Raw genomic sequence first — 23109 nt, 5'->3', positions numbered from 1 at the left:
ATTAAGCAAACGTTTGCCTATGTAGACTGCATATCAATTAAAAGGAGACACACTGCAGTAAGCTACTGTCTCTTATTTTGGGGGGGATATGTCTTATATATTTTTGTATATTATATATACTTTTGTATATTTTATATACTTTTGGTATTTATCTGGTCATAGGAAGGGATACAAGCTTAAAATTGTAGTAAAATACACCTTTCTGGATTTATGGGTTTTATGGTCATAAATCACCACAGAAAGACACAGAATCTTCATTAAAAATTGGCTGCAAATTTGTACTCACAAGCTTATTTACTCTGCTTTTCCTCATTACGTTTCTTCCACTCTTCCAATCTTACCTGTCATATACTGTAGATGATTCTGTTATGATGAAAGGGAAGGGAAAGTGCAAAGTATTTTATATATATATATATATATATATATATATACACACATATATATATTATATAATATATATATATATATATATATATATATATATATATATATATATATTATTTTGGAGGAAAGAGCTTTTCATTAACGATATGTCATTAAAATGAGGAGATAAAACCAAAACCAAAACAGGCTTTAGTATTGCCAATATCCTCTAAGGCATATTTATTGTATGAGAATAAAATCTCAGATTGACTGTGGTGTTCTTTTTAAGTTAATGTTTATCAACAATCAGTTTAGGGCCCTCCCCCAGCCCTGAAAAGCTCGGGCTGTCCCGAGGGGGAGCCTTGGCCACTGGCAGTTTGGTCGATTAGTGAGGGAACTAGGAGAAAAGCAAATGGCAAACAAGGAGAAAAGCAAACGGCCTTCTCTGCTCAGCCCCAGAGTGTGCCTGCTTCCCTTTTGGGGCTTTTAAGAATCTCGAGACAAGCTGCATTTAAACTGGCCAAAGACAACTTCAGAACTATATAATGTAACAGAAAAGGTCAGAAAACATTAAGCAGTAGAAGTGTGGAGCATATTAAGCAAGATGACTGTCTCTGGAAGCAGTTGTGGAAACCCAGATGTATCTAATGACTAAGGATCTTTGGAGAAAACTAAAGGAGTATCATGATAAAGAAGTACAAGGTTTACAAGTAAAAGTAACCAAACCGAAAAAGGAATGAATTTTAGATGCACAAAGACTAGAAGAATTCTTCACCAAAAATCAACAGCTGAGAGAGCAACAGAAAGTCCTTCATGAAACCATTAAGGTTTTAGAAGATCAATTAAGAGCAGGATTATGTGATTGCTGTGCAGTAACTGAAGAACATAAGTGGAAGAAACAACAAGAGTTTGAAAATATTCGACAGCAGAATCTTAAAGTTATCACAGAGCTTATTAATGAAAAGAATACCTACAAGAAGAAAATAAAATGTTTTCTGAATAGCTGCAGCAGAAAATTGAGAATGATCAACCACATCAAGCAACTGATCTTGAATCTGAGGAAGATATTATTCCAGATTCACCAATAACAACGTTTTCATTTTCTGGTGCTAACCAGCTACAAAGAAAGGAGAACCTTCACATCCAACACGTAGAACAAACACATACTAAACTGGAGCATTCTGCGCGTGCACATGAATTGAAAAAAGTGCCAAAGTCTTCAACTCATCCACAACATAAACCTAATGAAAGTGAAATTCTAGTGACCAACACTTGTGATCAGAGTCAAGCTCCAATGGCTAAAACATATGGAAAAAGCAGTTATTCTCCTGATTATTTAGCTACAGTTGTTGCTGAAACACTTGGACTTAGTGTTCAAGATGAAGCTGAATCTTGAGGCCCTAGGAACCCTCTTGGTGATGAGCTCTACCACTGCCTGGAATGAGATCACCAAAAAAAAAAAAAAGACATTTTGAGGAATCTAGAAGAAATGGTGAAGATAGTTTAACATTTTCAGATTCTAATTCAAAGACTCCTCCTCAAGAAGAATTGACCACTCAGGTATCATCTCCTGTACTTGGAGCTACCTCTAATGTGAAAAGTAATTTAAGTTTGAATACAAGTTTTTTTCCCTTCTCTTTTAGAGACTGGGGAAAAAAACAAAAACAAAAACAAAACAAAACAAGACAAAAATCTGAAAACAGTGCCTTTCAGCAACACTTCTAATTATAGATTAGAGAAACCTAGATCAAAATCTGAAGATGGTGCTCTTTTCACACATCATAATCTTGGAGCTGAAGTGAACAAGATCACTAACCAGTCGTCTTCTAATAAGCAGATGCTTATAAATAGAAAGACAAGTGAACCCCTAAGTGAACAGGATAGTATTGATAACACTAAAGATACTGTTACTGATAAAGATAAACACGTAGTACCCCTGAAATCATTGGGAGGCAGAACCAAAAGGAAGAAAATTGAGGAAGAAAGTGAAGATGAAATAAGCTGCCCCAAAACCTCCTTTGATAAAGAAAATGCTTTTCCTTTTGCAGTGGATAGTTGTTCTTCCATGAATGGAGACTATGTGATGGATAAACCTCTGGATCTGTCTGATTGATTTTCAGCTATTCAGTGTCAAGAGAAAAGCCAAGGAAGTGAGAACTCTAAACTCAGATTTAAGCAAGTGACTATGAAGTTTTGAAGCCCGTTCCAAAGGGCTCTTCCTCAAGCCATAAGACCTTGAGTGGGAGCTGTGGGTTAAACCAAAAGAGTCCTGTTTACAGGAGTCTCTTTTCCAGTCCTTGAGTAAATCTCCAGATAATAAAACACTGTTACAAATAAAGGAAGAAAATCCTATCTTTAGAATCCCTCTGCATCCACGTGAAAGTTTAGAGACAGAGAATCTTTTTGATGACATGAAGGGTGCTGGTTCTCATGAGCCTATAAAAATAAAAACCAGGTCAATCCGTGGAGCATGTGAATTTGAACCAGTTCTTCTGTTAAATCCATTAACAGAATTGCTAAAATAAAGTCTCCACAAAACAACCAAGATGTATCCTTTGAAAGTATCCAGTGGAGTATAGATCCAAGAGCAGACCTTTCTCAGTATAAAATGGATATTACTGTAGTAGATATAAAGTATGGCAGTCAGTCAAGATTAGCAGGAGGAGAGACAGTGGACATGGACTGTACCTTGGTTAGTGAAACTATGCTTTTAAAAATGAAGAAGCAAGAGCAAAAGGGAGAAAAAAGTGCAAATGGAGAAAGAAAAATGTATGATAGCTTGGAAGATATGTTTGATCGGACTACACATGAAAAATATGAATCCTGTTTGGTGGATAGCTTCCCCCAAGTAGCAGATGAAGAGAAGGTGTTGTCAGCTACTACAAAAAAATTAAAAAACACTCATAGTGATAAACAAGATAAGGTCAAACAGAAAGCATTTGTGGAGCCATATTTTAAAGATGATGAAAGAGAAACTAGCTTACAAAATTTTCCTCATATTGAGGTGGTTCGGAAAAAAGAAGAGAGAAGAAAATTGCTTGGACACACATGTAAGGAATGTGAAATTTTATTATGCAGATTTTCCAGCAGAAGAAAGAGGAAAGAAGTTGGCTTCCTGCTGGACACCAATTTTGCTACATTCCACCCAACACACCAGAGAATTTCTGGGAAGTTGGTTTTCCTTCCGCTCAGACTTGCATGGAAAGAGGTTACATTAAAGAAGATCTTGATTCTTGTCCTCATCCCAAAAGATGGCAGCCTTACAGTGCAATATTTTCTCCCAAAGGCAAAGAGCAGAAGACATAAATGTTGAAGCAAAAAGAGAAAAGAGGACAATTTTCTTTTTAGTTATTTATAGTTAAAGTTGGCATTAAACACTGATTTTTTTGGTTTTCTGTAAATTGATTTACAAATCATTTTTCTACTGAAAATGTTTTTAAATGGTATTTACCCATCACACAGATGACTACTTAAAAATGTGAATAAGTTTATGTTGTATTTTCTTGCTTTTGCACCTTTAAAATAATAAGGTGCTTTCATTTTGCACTCTGAGTTAAGAGTTGTTTATTACTTTATTTGGTAATACCTAATTACCATTTTGAAAATATGAAAAAAAAAAAACAACAATCAATTTAAAGGAAGACAGGATGTCAGCAATATGGCAAAGTGAAGAAAAACCTTTCTCTATCCCCTTCAAACTACAACTAGTAAAATATCCACAACTCAACAAAGGTGTTTCTTCTCAATACAGCAGGAAGCTGGAGAATTCCACACATCTGTACATATAAAAGTGGGTGGACTGGAACACATAGAAGAGGCAGAGCTTGGGAAATAGCAGAATTGGTGCCTGCAACCCTGGCCCTCTGACTGCAGTAGCTGAGTCCACAGCTTCAGAGAAGCCAGTAGCAACAGGGAAGGTGGCACACAGGGCCCCAGCCTCCTTACAGCAGTAGTGCCCGTGGCCAAAGTTAACTGAGTAGCCATGGCAGTGTGGGCTGGTACACTGTCTCTCCAGTCACTGTGGTGCCCACAACCCCAGCCCCCATCTTACTCATCTGCAGCGCAGAACCAGCAAACCTTATGATACCAGACAGGATAGAAGCACCTGCGTGACCCCAGCTCCCCTCCTACTGTCCCCCTTTCTCCATGGTGGCAGATCCTGTGACTCAGGGGATGTTGGATGCAAGGGAAGAGCCCACCATCCCACTGATGACAGCAACACTGGCAGAAACAAGGCAACAACAACCCTGGAGGCACAAAAAGCTATAAGGAAAGCAGGGATCCCCATCTGTTACAGAGGTGGTGGAGGCTGGAAAGCACCAACTCTCAAATATAACCAGAGGCAGCTCAGGTAAGAGAAAGCAAAAACTTGTGTTTTAGTGCCACCTACCAGAAAACAAGACTCTAACTTCTAACCTGTCATTTAATTTCAAATGCACCAGCAAGGGAATTCATCAGGCACTATGAAGAGCCACAGTAACACTATACCACAGAAAGAAAATGACAATTCTCCAAAAGCCAAACTTAAAGTCATGGAATATTGCAATCTAACTGATAGAGAATTCAAAATAGGTGTTCTGAAGAAACTCAATGAGCTATAAGAAAACTCAGAAAGTCAGTTTAATGAGATCAGAAATAAAATTAATGAACAGAAGGAATGCTTTACTAAAGATTTGGAACTCTAAAAACGAACCAAAGAGAAATTTTGGAGCTAAAAAACTCAATCAATGAAGTGAAGAATGCATAAGAAAGCATTGGAGATAGGGCAGACCATATGGAAGAGAAAATTAGCAAACTCAAAGATAAAAATCTGGTAATGATACAAATAGAAGATGAAAGGGAAGTAAGATATAAAAAAATAAAGAAATTTTACAAGAGTTATCCAACTCTTTTTGAAAGGGTATGTTAGGGTAATGAGTATCTCAGAAAGAGAAAAGCAGTAAAAGGGTGAGAGAGGTTATCTAAAGAAATAATAGCTGAGAACGTCCCAAACCTGGAGAAGGAACTAGATATACGAGTCCATGAAACTAAGAGAACATCTAAATACCTCAATACAAAAAACCTTCTCCAAAACAAATATACATTAAAATTGTCACACGTAAACGACAAAGAAAGAATTTTAAAGGCAGCCAAGGAAAAGAGAATAGTAATCTACAAAGGAACTCTCATTAGGCAATCAGCAGATTTCTCAGCAGAAACCCTACAGTCCAGATGTAGAATGACATTCTCAAAATATTGAAAGATAAAAACAGTTTACCAAGAATACTCTATCTAGAAAAGTTATCATTCTGATATGAAGTATAAATAATTTCCCAGACAAACAAAAGCTGAGGGAGGTCATCAACACTAGACCTGCCTTGCAAGAGATGTTGAAAGGAACTCTTCATTCAGATTTCACTCATATGTGAAATATAAAAAACTAAAAAAGGAACAAATAAAGATAAATTAATTAACAAACCAAACCAAACCAAAGCAAAACAAACACATAGATACAGAGAACAGAGTAGTGGTTATCAGAGGGGGAGGGGGGAAGGGGAGGGCAAAATGAGTAAAAGAGATCAACTGTATGGTGACAGATGGAAACTAAATTTTTGGTAATGAGCAAGTTGTAGTGTATACAGGAGAAAAAATATAATGTACACATTAAACTTATATAATGTTATAAATCAACGTTGCCTCAATAAAATACATTTTAAAAATACTAATGATATAAGGTAACAAAATATTATCAAATTTTATATTGGTTCAATTGATTGTCTTAAATTAGAATTCTTATCCAGGTGAATTCACAAGAAAGAGAAACATGAAATGCAATTTTTCAGTTCCCTGTTATCTAACACTATCTGAAAACAGTGCATTAATTAAGGTTGTGGTATCTGCTATAATAAATTAATACCTACATTTCTGTGGCTTAATACAATTGAATTTTTTTCTAAATCTGGGAATAGACCAATATTGGCTTTCTTGCTCAAGGACTGAGAGAGTTTGATTTAGGAAGTCATGAATGCACCAAAGCTGCCCAGGAAAGAGATATGCAACCATCAGAAGGAAAGAAAACAGAAGAGGGATTTGAGTGGTATTCATAGGGCAAGATGGAAGTGGCCCACTGCATCTCTTCTCAAATGTCATGGGCTAGGATGCAGTCACAGGACCAAAACTAAATACAAACTTGGAGGAAAAACAAGTCCAGGAGGAAGAAAACCGCACATTTTGTTAAGCAGCTGGCATTCTCTCCCCAAATCTCTAATTACACATATTTTATTTATTTTTATTTGTACCTATATAGCAAATTGAAAAGTAGATTTTATGATTCAAACTTTTTTCTGTTAAAAATGAGAATAATCAACAAAAGATAGCCTTTTTTAGGGTTTAAGAGTATTAGTAAAATATACATTTAAAATATTGCTGACATATTGTCACAAACTTACATTTTTCCAAAAAATTGCTATATTTCTTAAAGATGGCTACATTTACTTATATTGATTATTTTATTTTGTTTCAGTTTATTTTGTGAGATGCGATTTAAGATTACTTGCTTCCGAATCAATCATTTTAATTATACGTATTTTAACTAAATATGGGTGTAATTGTGAATGCAATTGTTTCTAAAAGCCTATTTTGTGTTAAAAGTAATAAAGAGAAAAATAGAACCAAGAGCATTTGAATAAAAGGTGACAAAGTCTAAAATGAATAAAATTTAAAAGAAGATTTGATATTCAAGGACTCCAGAGAAAGATTTGATTAACAGAATAATGAGGAACAAAGCTTCCCACCACTCTAATAAACAGGTGGAACACTCTCTTGAAGCTGCAGCAGGCATAAGGGTTTGAATAATCCTCATACATGAGTCAGAGCAGGAAAATAAAGAATCAAAGAGAAGAAACACTTTTTCTAAGCACCTAAATGAATTTCTTAAGAGTTTTCAATTTTTCTTTGGAGCAGAGTTAGAAGAGAAAAGAAAAGATTTTGCAGGTTGTTGTATATAAAGTGGTGCAAGTTAAAATTTGCTGAGAAATTATGGCAACACATAGCTACAGGGAGCTAAGGAATCTGAAAAAAAATAGTTATTTCCTAATAAGGACATATGTGAAATTTTTGTAAGATCAAGAAAAATTCTTCCCCAAGGGGGATATAAATGAGCTGATTATCAGAATAATGTCATTCCCCACTTAAAAAAAGTGTTATGAACTGTGTCAAGCTGTTATATACCTGACTTTACTCTTGGGAAGTATTCTAAGCTATTTGCATCCATGTACTATTTAATTGGTTTTAGCATATATATTGGCTATCAGTTTTAAGTAAAACAAAAGTTAAACAAAAGATAAATTCTCATGTTTAATACTTTTAAAAAGCTAACTTAAAATAAGCAATATTAGTACATTTTTGAGCAAATGACATCCTCCTGGGAGGAGTCCCACTTCGTGGAGGAAGGCAAAGAGCATAATAACGCCTGCCACCAGTGGCAGCAGGCCCCACGATGTCAACTGCTGCCTGGTTTTCAGGTGTTAGAATGCCCAAGAAAAACACAACAACACAACTTTACCCACACACTGGATGGAATAAGGCTTTCCTCATTGAGAAGAGATGGAGTAAGATCAGCTTCAATAGCGAGGGACAGTCCCCAAGGCCAAGTGGTCTCCCTCCTCACCACCCCATGCAGCTGAAACAGGGAGAGATGGTGGTGTGCATCACCCCATGCTGCAGGTGTAGGACCCCATTTGTTCTCTTCCAAGAAGAGATAGAGCAGTGGTCTTGGCCAGGTGCTATATGATGTACACTCTTAAGCAGAACAAAGTACACATCAAATCCAGAATGGGGGAAGATATTACCAAATAAGGTGATATGATCAGCATAGGCTCCCAGGTCTCCTTACCTCCATGAAGAAAATGTTGCAGGTCCAAGGGTCAACAGGCTGCATGTGATTGCCCTTCTCAACATCCACCCCTCCAGTCCTTGCTCTGCCACTTAAAATAGCAGATAAAGCACATCAAATCTGGCAAGGATGATACTGTTTGTAACAATATTAATCGACATACTGGGTAGCTTAAATTGGAAGTCCTATTTTATATTCAGCCAGTTGATTTGTTTTCTTGCACTTTACTTCTATTCAATTAAGAAATACTAATTTAGGTTGTTAAGTCTGGCAATTCATAGCTTGCTCAAATAATGCTCTATAATTTTAACAAAGTATGGAGTGATTTCTCACTGAATAACCCTTTCATCTCTCTGTCAGTCAATATATAGTACACAAAAGTTGTAATATGGAGAGATAGAAGAAAATGGATTCGAAATCTATACTTTGATGCATTTAGCATGCTAAAGTATTTCTTAAAGTTGATTGAATTATTTGTGTATGATCTAAAAATATAAATATTAATAAATGATGATTCGCATATTCAATAATTGAAGAAAAATATTGCTATTGGCTGAAAGTGTTTCCCCAAAATTCATATGTTGAAAACTTAATGCTGAAGTTGATGGTATTAGGAAATGGGGCCTTTCAGAGGTGATTAAGTCATGAATGGGATTCATACCCTAATAAAAGAGACCCCAGAGAGATTCCTCATCCCGTCTACCATGTGAGGACACAGCAAGAAGTTGTCAGTCTGCAACCTAGAAGAGGGCTCTCACCAGCAGTGTGGGCACCCAGATCTCAGACTTCCAGTCTCCAGAACTGTGAGAAATAAATTTCTATTGTTTATAAACCATACAATCTGTGATATTTTTTTAGAGCAGCCCAAGCAAACTAAGACAAACCCCAGTTGATGGGAATCTGTGATTAAGCAGATTTCACCAGAATTACTTCAGTATTCTTACACAATCTTTCTGATAATGCATTATAAACAGAAAAGAATTGTTAGCAAACCTGGCCCCTTCAGGCCTGAAACTAACAAACAAACAAAAAAAAGGGGGAAAATCTAAAAAATATAATGTCCTTTTAATTTAAATATTTGATATCTTTGCACACAAAAATACATGAGTCTACTGTTCAATGGTAATACAATCTTAGAAATGCCTCTCTCCCTGGTGGATGGAGGCTAACTTCAGAGATCTTCCATAGTTTACAAACAAGAGTCTTAAGAAACAACTCAGTCTTTTTTATAGAAAAGAGAGGAATTATTTCCATCTATTTTATTACTTTCTCCAAGGCTGAACGTGTGGTTCTTCGTTGAAACACAATTCCAACTTTCTCTTGCTCTGTTAGAGACTTACTGTGACAAAGTTTCTCCCTAAATTATGAAGATGAAACATAGGTATCAAAACTAACAAGTAAAAAGAACTCACAAACCACAGAGCTTAAGCAGTGGAGTTACAAATGATGTACATCTGCTCTCAGTGCTTCAAATCAAGGTGAGGATGTGATGAACTGACACATTATTGTGTTACCGAATGCAGGCTTAGCTGCTCCCTACTCGAAAGCCAATACTCAAGAGACAAGTGTTGGTTGGAAAAGGAAAGGTTGTTTTATTAGAGAGGCTGGCAACCCTGGGGAGAAGGCAGACTCATGTCCAATAACCAACTCCCAAGATTCTGCTCAGCCATGATAGTTTTTTTTTTTTTTTTTTAATTAATTAATTTATTTATTTTTGGCTGTGTTGGGTCTTCGTTCCTGTGCGAGGGCTTTCTCTAGTTGTGGCGAGCTGGGGCCACTCTTCATCGCGGTGCGCGGGCCTTTCACTGTCGCAGCCTCTCTTGCTGCGGAGCACAGGCTCCAGACGCGCAGGCTCAGTAGTCGTGGCTCACGGGCCCAGGTGTTCCGCGGTATGTGGGATCCTCCCAGACCAGGGATCGAACCCGTGTCCCCTGCATTAGCAGGCAGATTCTCAACCACTGCGCCACCAGGGAAGCCCGCCATGATAGTTTTTAAAGGGAAAAAGCGGGAAGAATCTCAGTGAATCATCTAGGCAGGAGGTGAGGTTGTGTCATTTTCCATTGTGTGCAGACTGGCTGACTCCTCCTGATTTTTCTTTAAATGTTATCTTTCCCACTGGTCTAGCCTGCAGAAATGTTAAGGGGAAAGCTGGGAGTAGAGAGCTAGTCATTCTTCAACTACTTATTCTTTATTCTTACTTCTTTTGATCTAGGGAAAGAAGCAAAAGGTTAGGCAAGGCATTGTGTGCGTCCAGTGGAGCGTAAGTCAGGAGTTAGGTTAAATATTGCCTAGTGATTTCATTTTATAATTAAGTTTTTAAGTTTTGAGGGGAAGAGAAAACAGGCAAACAGAAAGGGGCAAAAGAGCTGCTTACAGTTGTTCACAGAAAAAAGAATGATTGTAATGTGGACTCTCTTTGAAAAACTACAGTATTTCAGTGGGTGGCAAATACTGGAATTGTAATAGGTACACCCTAAATATGAAGTGGCCAATCTCAGCTCCTAATTATGGGAAAATTCTCAGCATCATCTCATTTATCTAGCTATGCCATTTGAACAAGCTACTTTAAATTATACAAATTATCTTCACTGACTTTATTTGACTTGAAAATTTTAAAAAATTCATTCCACATTTCATTCATATGTCTATTTCTCCTTCATATCCAATATATTATGGAGAAAGTATCTTATAACTGTTGTCCAATTTTCCCACTGAAAATGGCAAAGACTATAGTTGATAATATGCACTATAGAACTATTTTTATTACTTAATTTTTCACTGATTGAAATCAACAGATGGGAGAAGCCTAAGAAAGCTAGAGCAGCAACTTCAACTCTTATTGACCCCCAACTCATACCTTAAACACCCACAAGAAACCACCTTCAGATACCCACCAGAGCGTCCCCGCTCCAAGAAGGCATTCACACTGCTGTGCAATTCTGGCAAGACCAAACACCCTACAGAAGCCATCACAAAACCGCATGCTCAAGCTACCACATCCACTAAACTAGTGACTAGGAGAAGCCAGGAAACTGAACACCACCAGCCATCACTTCCAACAGAGTTAAAGAGGGTAGGGCTATTAATGGAGATGGTGCACCTGGCGAACTGGTTTTCAGTTCACCAGCAATACCAACACTCAGGAATCTGGAGTTTCCTCTGATTATTTGCAGCATGGTAGGCAAGTAGCCATGTAGGCATACTTCCCCCAAAAGACAGGAAGGTCAAGGAAGGTATATCAAAACACAGTGAAACTGCAAAACAAAGCTTTTAAAGGAGTTGAAAGGTTTTTCACCCCTGTCAGGTGGTGATAAATAGTGGGTCCCTGTTTTGGAGACTTGTGGACCAGGTTCTCTAGACGTAAGAATTACAATATATCTTATGTTTAGGAGGGCTTTCTTCACAACGAATTTCTTGTATCATTTACTCAAATTAAAGAAATATATAATCCTTACATGTATAAATCTGTGCCTGAAAGCAAAGTCTGTAAAAAGAACTTGGGAATAGCTAGATTACTTGGAGGTGATCTGAGGAAGCAGAAATAGAAGTAAGGGTTATCTGGTGGCGCAGTGGTTGAGAATCTGCCTGCCAATGCAGGGGACACGGGTTTGAGCCCTGGTCTAGGAAGATCCCACATGCCGCGGAGCAACTAGGCCCGTGAGCCACAGCTACCGAGCCTGCGCGTCTGGAGCTTGTGCTCCGCAACAAGAGAGGCTGCGATAGTGAGAGGCCCGCGCACCGCGATGAGGAGTGGCCCCCGCTTGCCGCAACTAGAGAAAGCCCTCGCACAGAAACGAAGACCCAACACAGTCAAAAATAAATTAATAAATTAATTAATAATAAAAATAAAGGAATTCCTTAAAAAAAAAAAAAAGACTAGTTGGGTAAACTAGCAGTTAAATATCAGCTTCAGAGAATCTTCACAAGTTGAAAAGTTCAATATAGTAAAAATCTCAAAAAAAAAAAAAGAAGTAAGGGTTATGAGACAGTGAAAGTGGAACAGCCATAGAAAGATGTTTTGCTCGTGAAGTTACTGCCGTAGGCTAGGGCTCAACTCACCTGAGCCCTCTGAGCCTAGAGCCTACTGTCTGAAGGATCAGAGGCTTTGTCATTCATTTCGCCATCACTTATGCACCACTTCTCATCTCCTACTGGTTGAAAGTTGTTGCTGGAGGTGTTAATGGCCCCACACATCAGACACATCAGAGAAAGCCCTAAGGAAGAAAAGCAGAAAGATTAATGAAAGATATCTGAGGTTAGATTCTGTTTCCATACACAAGACCGTCCATCATAGTTATTGTTGGTGTCAGAGGTGAGCTGAGGAAAGATGGCATAGGGAGCAAAAATTGACTGCTCCACTCACTACCTTTCCATTAATCGCTGTCATCCTTTTGCAACTGTGCACATACCGGGTATACTGAAAATTATGGATGTGTGTGTTTATTAGTTATTTATACTGTTTTTACTTTTAAGAAGACTAATTTTGTTTCAGTTATTTCCAATAAATTATACCACAAGCTCTCTCACTTCATATTTAATGTCTTCCCAAGTCCAGAACACTATTTCCCAATGACAAATCAATTTAGTATCTAGCAATTGTCCTCTTTTCTATCTCTACTTCTGTCATTATTATTACTCTTGTAATAGTTTTATCTCTGCTATGGTATACACTTTGTGAATAATAAAAAAATTGTACCCAGTCCAACATGTTAATTTCAGAAATCCTTCACTCAGGTGGCATGATTTACATCACCAGCTCATGTCCTGTAATTAATCCATTTCAGTAATTATTTAAGATATTGATTCATCCAATCCATTAACCCCATCATTATTTCTTGGTCCATCACCCTGTTTATATACTCAAATTTTTTATGGTCTATTCTAATTGTTCACTTGATTTCACTTTTAAATATCCCCATTTGCCACACTTAGTTCTTTCCTTTTTATACTCACCTAGTGATAATAAATCTAAATTAAGCCCCCAAACACCCACATCCTGTCTTCCTGAACCTAAGGAATTAAATGTTGATTTGGGGGAATAACATAGTAGTCCTGATATTTCTCCTTTTATAATCAGGATGCTGAACCTTAGCTTATGTTTTTCATTTTAATTTAGCTCGCCCATTTTCCTGATTAAATATTTTATCTTTTTCTTTTCTCTGAAAACCTCTAACGGACTCTCCTCTTCCTTGTAATCTCAGCTGATGTCCTTACATTTTATGTTAAAGAAAACATAGAATAAATTAAGTGAACACTCACTCAGCTTCTGAGGACCAATGTATAAACCACCCTATGTCTGTATTCTTATTTCCTAGTTTCCTTCATATGACTGGGAGACATATCCCTGTCCCTTTCAAATAAAAAATCAATACATTAGTGTCTGGATTCCAACTGCTCTTCCCTTATTTTTCTTGCATTATTAATTTCTCTCTCGCACATAAATCATTTTCAGCAATATTCAAGGTGTTCTAAAATGTCCCTTCTTGGAGGAAAGAAAAAAAATTAAATCCAATAGTTTCCCTTGATACTATGCCTGCTTCTATTTCTTGTTTTCTTTCTCTTTTATCATTGACAGAAATATCATTCAAAAAGTATTCTTTAATTATTGATTTCTTTATTTAACTTTTACTGATTTTAACATTCAATATGTAGGTTTTTCTCCTCCTATGAAACACTTCTCTCAAGGTCAACAAAAGCTTGAATGTTGTAGGTCCATTGGTTAAAAAATACATTACTAATTATAGTCAAATAACTATAAAATAGAATTTAAAGTTAATCAACATTTTAAACGCCAAGCTTTAACTGCAACATTGCTAGGATAAATTATTATTTTGAGGAACAAAAATTAGATAAATATTAAAATTCAAAATTTATATAAATGTATATATTTTTTAAAACATTAAATCCAAATACATTTTGGTAAAAAAGCATATTGCATTATTCCACTGACTCATCATGAAGTCATAGGAAATTTATATTATTAAAAATTCTGATTTGACATCATAATGCAAATTATCAAAAATACAATAATTTTAACTATTATCTTAAAATTAAAATGATAGTCATTTTCTTGTCTGTTTGTTTTGTTTTGTTTCTAAATTTTTTTAGTAGCTATATACTCCCCAAATACTGAATACACTTCTCAGTTATTTTGGAAATGTATTATAAATTTATCAAAAAAAGAACATATTTTCCTATACCTTCTAAGGTGAGATATTAATAGTATCTTTATGTTATCACCTAAGATTTTAATTTTTTTCTTCAGTAACTGGAAGAGCAATCAAGTTTTTCTTGTTCAGATAAATTGATGTGAGATGACATATTGCAAGTTTTTTTTTTTTCTTTTTTTTTCTGCAGAATTGTACTATATAGAAATACAAAGAATTTTCTTGAAATATGATACAGTACCCTTTTCAAAAAATATCATATAAGAAACTTAGTAACACATGATATTAACACTTCAGTGTCATATATAATAAATTTTCTTTAATAAGAGATTTATATGTTGTTAACCTTTTAAAAAGATCTATGATTAGAGATTTCACAGAAATAAAGTATTACTACATGGATTTTCTGCATGTTCTTAAAAAATTATTGGACAGGTACAATATACTAAGTTGACTAATGTGTCCCTGTCTTTGAAGCATCAAATATAAATTTACTTAATTAATACATCATGATGAAATGGAATAGAGATCATAAAGACATAAAGAAGGTTACACACCTTTATAACCTGAGCAGGAACTGTTTGATACTGCATTTTAGAAAACTGAGTGTGAGATGATGAAGGGACATTTTTTGAGCAGTTTGTAAAATCCTATATTTTAAAATTATTTTCACAGAATGCACTCATATATTTTGAATTTCATATATTAATAATACTGACATATACAACATTTTCATTCCTTCAGTTTAGAGTGTGAGAATAACGTGAATTTCAAATAGTCTTTGACATAAGGATAAGATGTTAAATGATCTAGCTGTCATCAGAATGAGAACAGAAGCAAACATGTGAACATGCTGATAGTGACTGTCCAGTGTCTGATCCTTTATGGATGAGCCAGTTCTTTTCCAGACTGATTACTCTGTCATTCACTGGAGCCTATCTTGTCTGGGCTGTCATGCTTGGTCTTTGACATTAAGAATAAGATTAGGGCCAGCACTGGCTGTCACAACACCAGTCAGAGCCTAATATATAGTAGGGACCTCGTTCTGATACAATTACATTTAAAGGAAAACTAGTAAATCTGTACTTCCAATCACTGTCGAGCTATACACAGGGAAAGAAGATTGCTGAATTTTTACACATTTTAAGTTCACAGTGTAGAAGACATAAACAACGTAGCCTGATAATTATTAGATTATTTATGGATACATTTAAGGCAGCTTTGTTCTGGTGATGAACATTTCTGTAGAATAATTTACATAATCTAAAGAAGTAAAGAATTAGAATGAAATTAAATCTTCCTTTTGTGTACTGGCAATACACAATTTCTGAGCATGAAGGGGGCAAATTTTTACTACTCTTCCTCATTCTCTCATACATTTGACTAGTGTCTACATCAGAAAAGGAATATTTTCAGAAAATCAACAATATCAAAAGCCTTCTGCTTTTAAGTAAATGCATTTAAACTCATTTTTATCTGAAAATATATATAAAACATAGGGTAATTTTTATACTTTATATCCATATTTTATATTTTTCTAAAATAATTTTTTTCCTAGTGCATATGTTAACTTGAAAGAATGGTATTTCTTAAGTTGAGATTTTCTGTTAAAAAAATAATGAATTACAGGAGATATGGCCTGAAGGTAATGAGAGACTCATGATCATATAAGAAAAGCTGAGATCTTTGAAAAAATAGTACTTAAAAATAGTATTATAAAAAATAATAATATTAGTTTCTTCTTCTCTGTAACAAATGACCACACCCCTATAGGCTTAAACCAACACATATTTATTGTCTCTCAGTATCTTTGGGTCAGGAGTCCAGGCACAGCTGAACTGGATCCTCTGCTCAGGGACTCAGAAGTCTTCAGTCAAGATGGTGACTGGGCTGTGTTCTCATCTGGATGTTGACTGGCAAGAATATATTTCCAATATCATTCAAGTAATTGGGAGAATTCATCCTCTTGCAGTTATGGGGGATTTTCTTGCTGGTTATAGGCCTCCTAGAGGTGCCCCCATGGTTCCTTGTCACATCATTCTCTCACAGCCCCTTTCACAATATGGCAGCAAGGGACTTTCTCACTCCCGTCTGCAAATACTGATTCTTAAATAATGTAACCTGATCAAGGGAGTAATATCCATATTCTACTCATTAGAAACAATTCACAGATTCTACCCTAACTCAGGGTGTGACCCACTGAGAATAACACTAGGACGTATACTGCACAATAATTATGAGAGTCTTTGTTGCAAGTGACTATGGTTTTAAAATAGTGAGAAAGATAAACTAACAGATAGATATGACAGTTCAGTGGTACACGGGATAGGAATGAGTTTTTAGAACAGAAGAGTGTTTAGTTCAAGGAATTTCAGACAGTAAAATTCATCCATACTTCATAGTTGGAAGTTTGTATGTATAAGAAAAGAGTATTTTAAACATAAAACATGAAATCTTTAAAGGCAGAAACTGGGCTTCAGTCTATTTGCTCTTCCAAATTGACTCTTTACCCTTATCCACCATGTTCTATACCTCAGGAAGCTAAACTTTATGAACTGTATCAATGGACACTTGCTGTCTGGCTTCCACTTAGATTTGGTCAAAGGGAGGCACATGAAAAAGACTACTGTAAAGAAAAAGAAAAAAAAAAAAGTAGAAATAGTAATGTACTCTTTTAAATCCCCAAACTCCTAATTTTTAGTCACTACTCTTCCAGTTCTGTGATGACAACCTTCTCTGTCTGCCTCTATAGGCCAAGGGTTTCTTGTGGTTGTTAATGGTGTCCTAAAGCCCTATTAAGTTCTCACATCTTTAGAAATAGTCCTGACAGGAAACATGAAATCTCCTATAATACAGCTTATCAGTCTTCGAGCACCTTAGATTCAGTTCCCCATTGTCCAGTTCGTGGGAAGATATAAGTTCCAAATGTTCGTCTGTTCTTGCAGTGGGGTTGCATCACAAGAGAGGGATCCTGAAATTATGAGACTCAGAGATTATATATGGTGGTTGGTGCATTGGTCCAATCTCCCTTCATGAGAGAAATCTGTATTCTGGAATAAAAACAAATAATTTGGGAGGAGAGGTGAAATTCTCCCTAAAATGTAAGCAAATGGCTTTGAGGGAGATAACTATATTAATATATATAGTACAATAATTTCCAAGGCATTGTTTGCCATTTAAATCATGCTTTAACAACATTTTATAAAAGAATGTTCATGGAGATTTCTCCTAAACCCTTTTATTCAATTTTTGACGTTTACCCCATTTCTATTTCCTGCTGGGACCTTGTCTGATACAACTAAAAACTAGCGGAACTGAGAGTTTCACCCATACAACCTGGCTCCAAAGACTGACTTATTGATCACTATGGTATGTGTCCTGAATCCATGAGCATTATTCCGTCACCTGCAACAAAGGAACAATTCACTTAAAAATCTGCTACACTAGCAGGATTCTGTAATTGAATTAACATTTTCAACATCTTCTCAACAAAATAGTCCAGAAAATATCAGCATAAAATAAAAAATAGAAATTAATTAGAAACAATAGTTTAGTTCCTCACTTAAAATGATATTCAGTGATTTCAGCATTCCTTTATGATTCCAAAAAATTGCATGTGAATCAGGCACGAAGACATTTGTTATTCTCTAATCTTCTGTGTTTGTTCTAGGTGATTGTCTTTGGTGCACTATCCTATGCCTCCACTTAGACTATGATAAGAACATAGAAGTTTTTTTTCCAAATAAAAATACTTTGACATTTATCTGTTTACAAGTATTAGATATGAAAGTGTAAATAAATGGAATAAAAATAACATCATCCATTTCTTTGCCTTTTGGAAAATGTTGGCTAGATTACTTATCCCATTTCCTCTTTTCAAGCACTTGAATACTTTTCACAGCCTCACTTGCATTTACATTGGGGCTTTGTAAAATTCAGTCCAATGTAATGTGGTTGTAAATTGATGTATGCCACCTATAGACTTGGTCCATAAAAACACCTTGTTCTATCTTGAAAGGTTTCTTCAGCCAGCTCTATAATATAGCAGTCTCAAAAGTTGGATGGAGAATGAATCCTTAGGACAACACTTGTAGGATATCTGCCAAACTAGTTTCTCAATAGCACTGAATTATGATGTGAGTGAGACAAAAAAAAAAAATTATACTGTTAATCCACTCAGATTTGGAAGTGGCTTTTTCTAATGTTTCTTTTTTAAATTAATTTTTATTGGAGTTTAGTTGATTTACAATGTTGTGTTAGTTTCTGCTGTACAGCAAGGTGAATCAGTTATACATATACATATATCCACTCTTTTTTAGATTCTTTTCCTATAGAGATCATTAGAGAGTATTGAGTGAAATTCCCTGTGCTATACAATATGTTCTTATTAGTTATCTATATTATATACAGTAGTGTGTATATGTCAGTCACAATTTCCCAATTTGTCTCTCCCTTCCCTGCCCCCAGGACTGGCTTTTTATAGCAACAACTAATGTAGATTACTCTAACTGATCACCCAACTCCACTACTGTCTAATTAATATAACAAAAATATATTGGTTACAATTATAAATTAATTGTAGATTCTGACAAATTAGGTCTGGTAGTCTTTCAGTTTCAAAAGACCTCTGAATCTACAACCTCCTCCTCATCATCATCATATTCAGCATACTTGGCCTCCCAAATAACCAAACTGTCTACCTAATAATATCATGTGTCCTCTGAATCAATTGAAAGGACTAGAAAATCTACTGGTATCTCTTGTATCATTCTAGACAATTTTATTGAGATCTCTTGAGATAAACAGTCGGAACTGAATCTAATTATTCCACCTGAGCCACAGAGTTAAATAGCCATTTTCAAAGTGGGCTACATTTAATTCTTCCTCATCAATAGATGTCTCTTTACATTCCTTCACAAGTTCTTTCATTTGTTGTTTCTCTTATTTCATAACATTAAAATCAAGCCATAAGAAACATAAAAATAAATCCAAATTCCCTTATTTCATAAGAAAAATAAAATTTCCAGTTATATATCAACCATTAAACTAAGTACTCTAAAATTTTCTGAACAAATAAAATAATTACATTTTTCCCTGAGATAAACATCTACCAATCCTCAAATATGCTAAATGATAACTTTCCAATCAGTAACTGTTATCTATGAATGAAGGTATTATGTATATTAAGGAACCTATGGTGGTTTTTTGTTGTGTGTTTTTGTACTTGGTTTGGTTTTTGATATAAAAGAGAATGACCTCTGGAAAAGGTAAAGTCCTAAATATAAACAAGCAGTTACAGCAATTCAGTGAACTATATGTTCCAATTATCAGAGAAAGAAGTAGATGTGGGAATTTTACTAGATATGCAAAACAGCATCAAAATGAAAATATTGAATGTTTATTGATGGAGATAAAGCATGTTGACTGGATAAATGAGCAAGGATTATACATAAACCAGTGAAAATAGAGTCAAAGAAAATTTAAAAGGTTTTATAGGAAAACTATTCTATGCCAAGATGCTTTATTAGACTATAAAGGGATTTTCTAAAAAAAATATGCAGCCTCATTATTTAAATCCTTTGAAGATAGATAAGAAAAAAACTCTTCTAAATAGTTCTCTAAATACAGCCCTACACAACTGCTATTGACAACTGTTATTCTGAGTAACGCTCTGACAGAAGACTCTGAATATCCTTTTTCCCTTCCTTTAGTGATATCATTGGCTTTTTACCCATTTTGTAGACATGATTAATTATCCCTCCAAAATAAGTGAGGTTAGTTTGTTTTTGTTTTAATGATTACTTTTAATCTCTTTCCCAATGATTGTGGGAAATTTGGAGAAAAGTTCTTAAGAAAATAAAATATCAACCATTGAATTAACTAATACACTTGATAAAATATCTTTGACATTTATATGAAATTTTAAGTTATATATCTGTTAAAAGATTGTGAAGCTCACTCTATCACTGTAGACTTGAAATATTTTTAGATATTATTTCCTACTATTTTTTGATGAGGTAAATTATATCTGAGCAGATATCAGAGTGAGAGCCTATGTCAAGTAGATATCTGGGGTGAAAGCATTCCACAAGAAGTAACAGGGATTTGCGGTCTCAACTAGATGCCTCCTTGATCTTTCCCAGGAAGTGAAAAAAAAAAAAAGAAAAAAGAAAAAAAAGGCAGAGTGGTCTGAACAAAGTGAATGAGTGGGTGAGTCAGAAGATAAATAAGATTAGCTCAGGTATCCATTTCTGAATCATGCTAAGGATACTGGATTTTATTCTGAGATGGAAACATTAGGAAGATTTGAGAAGATATACACTTAAAAGATTAAAAGACTACTCTTGTTTCTGTTTGAAAAAGAGAGACTATAGAAAGGCAAGAATGGATGCAAGGAGGGCAGATAAAATGACATCGCCCAGCGGAGAGATGATGGTTCTTGGGACTAACGTGGTTGTGGTGAAGATGGGATGAGAAATGATCAGATTCTGGACATATCCTCAGAAGAAGAGGCAATACAGTTCCTAATGGACTAAACATGAATGTGAAATAAAGAAAGAAAATAATAATTATATGCTTTGGGGACTGAGATTTGAATGAATGGCATTGAAAATAACTGATATGGAGAAATTGGAGTAAAGGTAGGTGGGGCAGAGCAGATACAGAAGTAAATAAGTTGCCTTTAGATATGTTAATTTTGTCAGACATATGAGTGGAAATGTTTACTAGGCAGTTGAATATATGTACCTGGAATTTAGGAAAATGGTCAAAGCTGGAGATATGAATCATCACGATATAGTTGTTATTTAAAGACTGGAGTATAGATGATATCAACTGGAAAATAGGTATAGATAGAGCAGAGAAGTCTGAGGACTAAATCCTCACTTTGAAATGGAAAGGAATATCCAGTAGTTTAGGAGTAACTGTTAGAAGATATACACTTTCTTCTAATTTCTTCTATTTCAGGAGTAAATTGAGAAGCAAGCAGCTGAAAGTGTGTTCAAAGGAAGGGTACTAAACATTTAGTAGAGTACAAAATGTATGAAATACTGGAGTCTAGGAGAGTAAAATAATAACTAAGAAAGTGTAAAATAATTGACAATCAGGATGGAGATTCCACTGGATGTTTGTGACATGAATTTAAGATCTGCAAGGTTGTGTGTTTCACCAACTTTGTCCAGCTACTTGTAAACAGGTAAAGAAGATGTGAGAATTTGAATTTTAATCCTTGTCGGTGCTTTGTCCAAAATGTTTTACAGAGAGCAAGGGATAAGATAGTTGCTCATATATTTAAATTGGTAACTAGAATAGTGGTTATTGAGGGAAGTAAGAAAATGAGAGGAGATGGGGACTGCCAGGGTGGAGTGTCAAGTGTGGCAGGGGAAGGGGTAAGGGCAGATATGGTAAGAACAATGGATTTGAAGTCTTAGTAGAATTCAACATTTTTAAGTTAGGATTCAATAGAGAGTGAGTTGGAGAGTTAAGATGTAGTATTCTGAATTTCAGATGCTTGAGACTGAAATTTTGAAGAACTTGCAGATATCAAGTTCTTCTAGTGTTTGATCATGGGAGTGGATCACTGAATGGATTGTAAGAACAAGACATTTAAGGAAGAAGAAAAATTAGGATATTGAATGGGAACATTGATAGAGTGGACATTTCAATAATAATGGCAGGATAAATGGTAGGGCAGGAAATGTGATTCAGGTCTTAAAATCTCCAGTAAAAGCAGTGATATATGGTTGAAATAATCGGAGCAAGATGTGACAAAGTGAGAGAGTGGCATGGACATATATACGCTACCAAACGTAAAATAGATAGCTAGTGGGAAGCAACCGCATAGCACAGGGAGATAAGTTCTGTGCTTTGTGACCACCTAGAGGGGTGGGATAGGGAAGGTGGGAGGGAGGGAGATGCAAGAGGGAAGAGATATGGGAACATATGTATATGTATAACTGATTCATTTTGTTATAAAGCAGAAACTAACACACTATTGTAAAGCAATTATACTCCAATAAAGATGTTAAAAAAAAACACAAAACAATTGGAGCTAATGGATAGAATAGTTTGGTGCCAAGTAGATGAGAAGTTTAGAAATCAGGATAAACAAACATTGAAATGTCAATAAGGAATAAGGAGGACTCTTATCCCATCTTCAGGCTCTATCATATGTGAAAGATGGGAGACAAGGAAAAACAACTGCAACAGAGGCCACATACGAAGATTGCACAGGACACACTAATGTTAAATGACCAGCTTTTGGGCAGAGAAATAAAATGACAGGAGCATAGGAAAACATATTGAAAATGTGGGAAATTGTGCTGCTGACTGTTCAGAGGGATAACGGAAGGTTTGGTGTTAACTTTGTAGGATGTGACCTTGGGCCAAATTAAGAAGTATACAAAACTGTATAGAGATGAGAATGGTTCAAGTCTTGAGTTTTTTTATGGGAGCTGAGATAAATAGGGGGAAAAAAATAGGGGAAAGGGGAAAGGTTATTGCTAAGGGAATTTGAGCACTGGGGGCCCACTCTTCAATCCTGAGGAGCATGACAGTAAGTTTGAGGTTGCTGTTCAAAATCAAAAGGGGAAAAAAAAGGAATTAGATTTTGAAAAATAGGAAAATAATTAATTTGAGGTAACTATTAAATCATTAGAAGGTAAGAGTAATTATATATCCAAAGTTAATGTAAAATTGATTTACCTC

The 23109-nt window shown here is 35.4% G+C and overlaps 1 pseudogene across 1 annotated transcript; it reads left to right on the top strand.

Moving 5' to 3' along the window:
• The first annotated feature begins 497 nt into the window (after positions 1-497).
• On the top strand, positions 498-3669 carry LOC309615834 (DNA endonuclease RBBP8 pseudogene; annotated as a pseudogene). The gene has a single exon. The product of its transcript is annotated as a DNA endonuclease RBBP8 pseudogene (transcript).
• The last annotated feature ends 19440 nt before the right edge of the window (positions 3670-23109 follow it).

Source organism: Balaenoptera borealis, assembly GCF_965194805.1.
Source record: "Balaenoptera borealis genome assembly, chromosome: 18".
In the NCBI taxonomy this organism is placed as follows: Eukaryota; Metazoa; Chordata; class Mammalia; order Artiodactyla; family Balaenopteridae; genus Balaenoptera; species Balaenoptera borealis.
The sequence above is the reverse complement of the archived record's forward strand: the minus strand, read 5'-3'. Positions and strand labels throughout refer to the sequence as shown.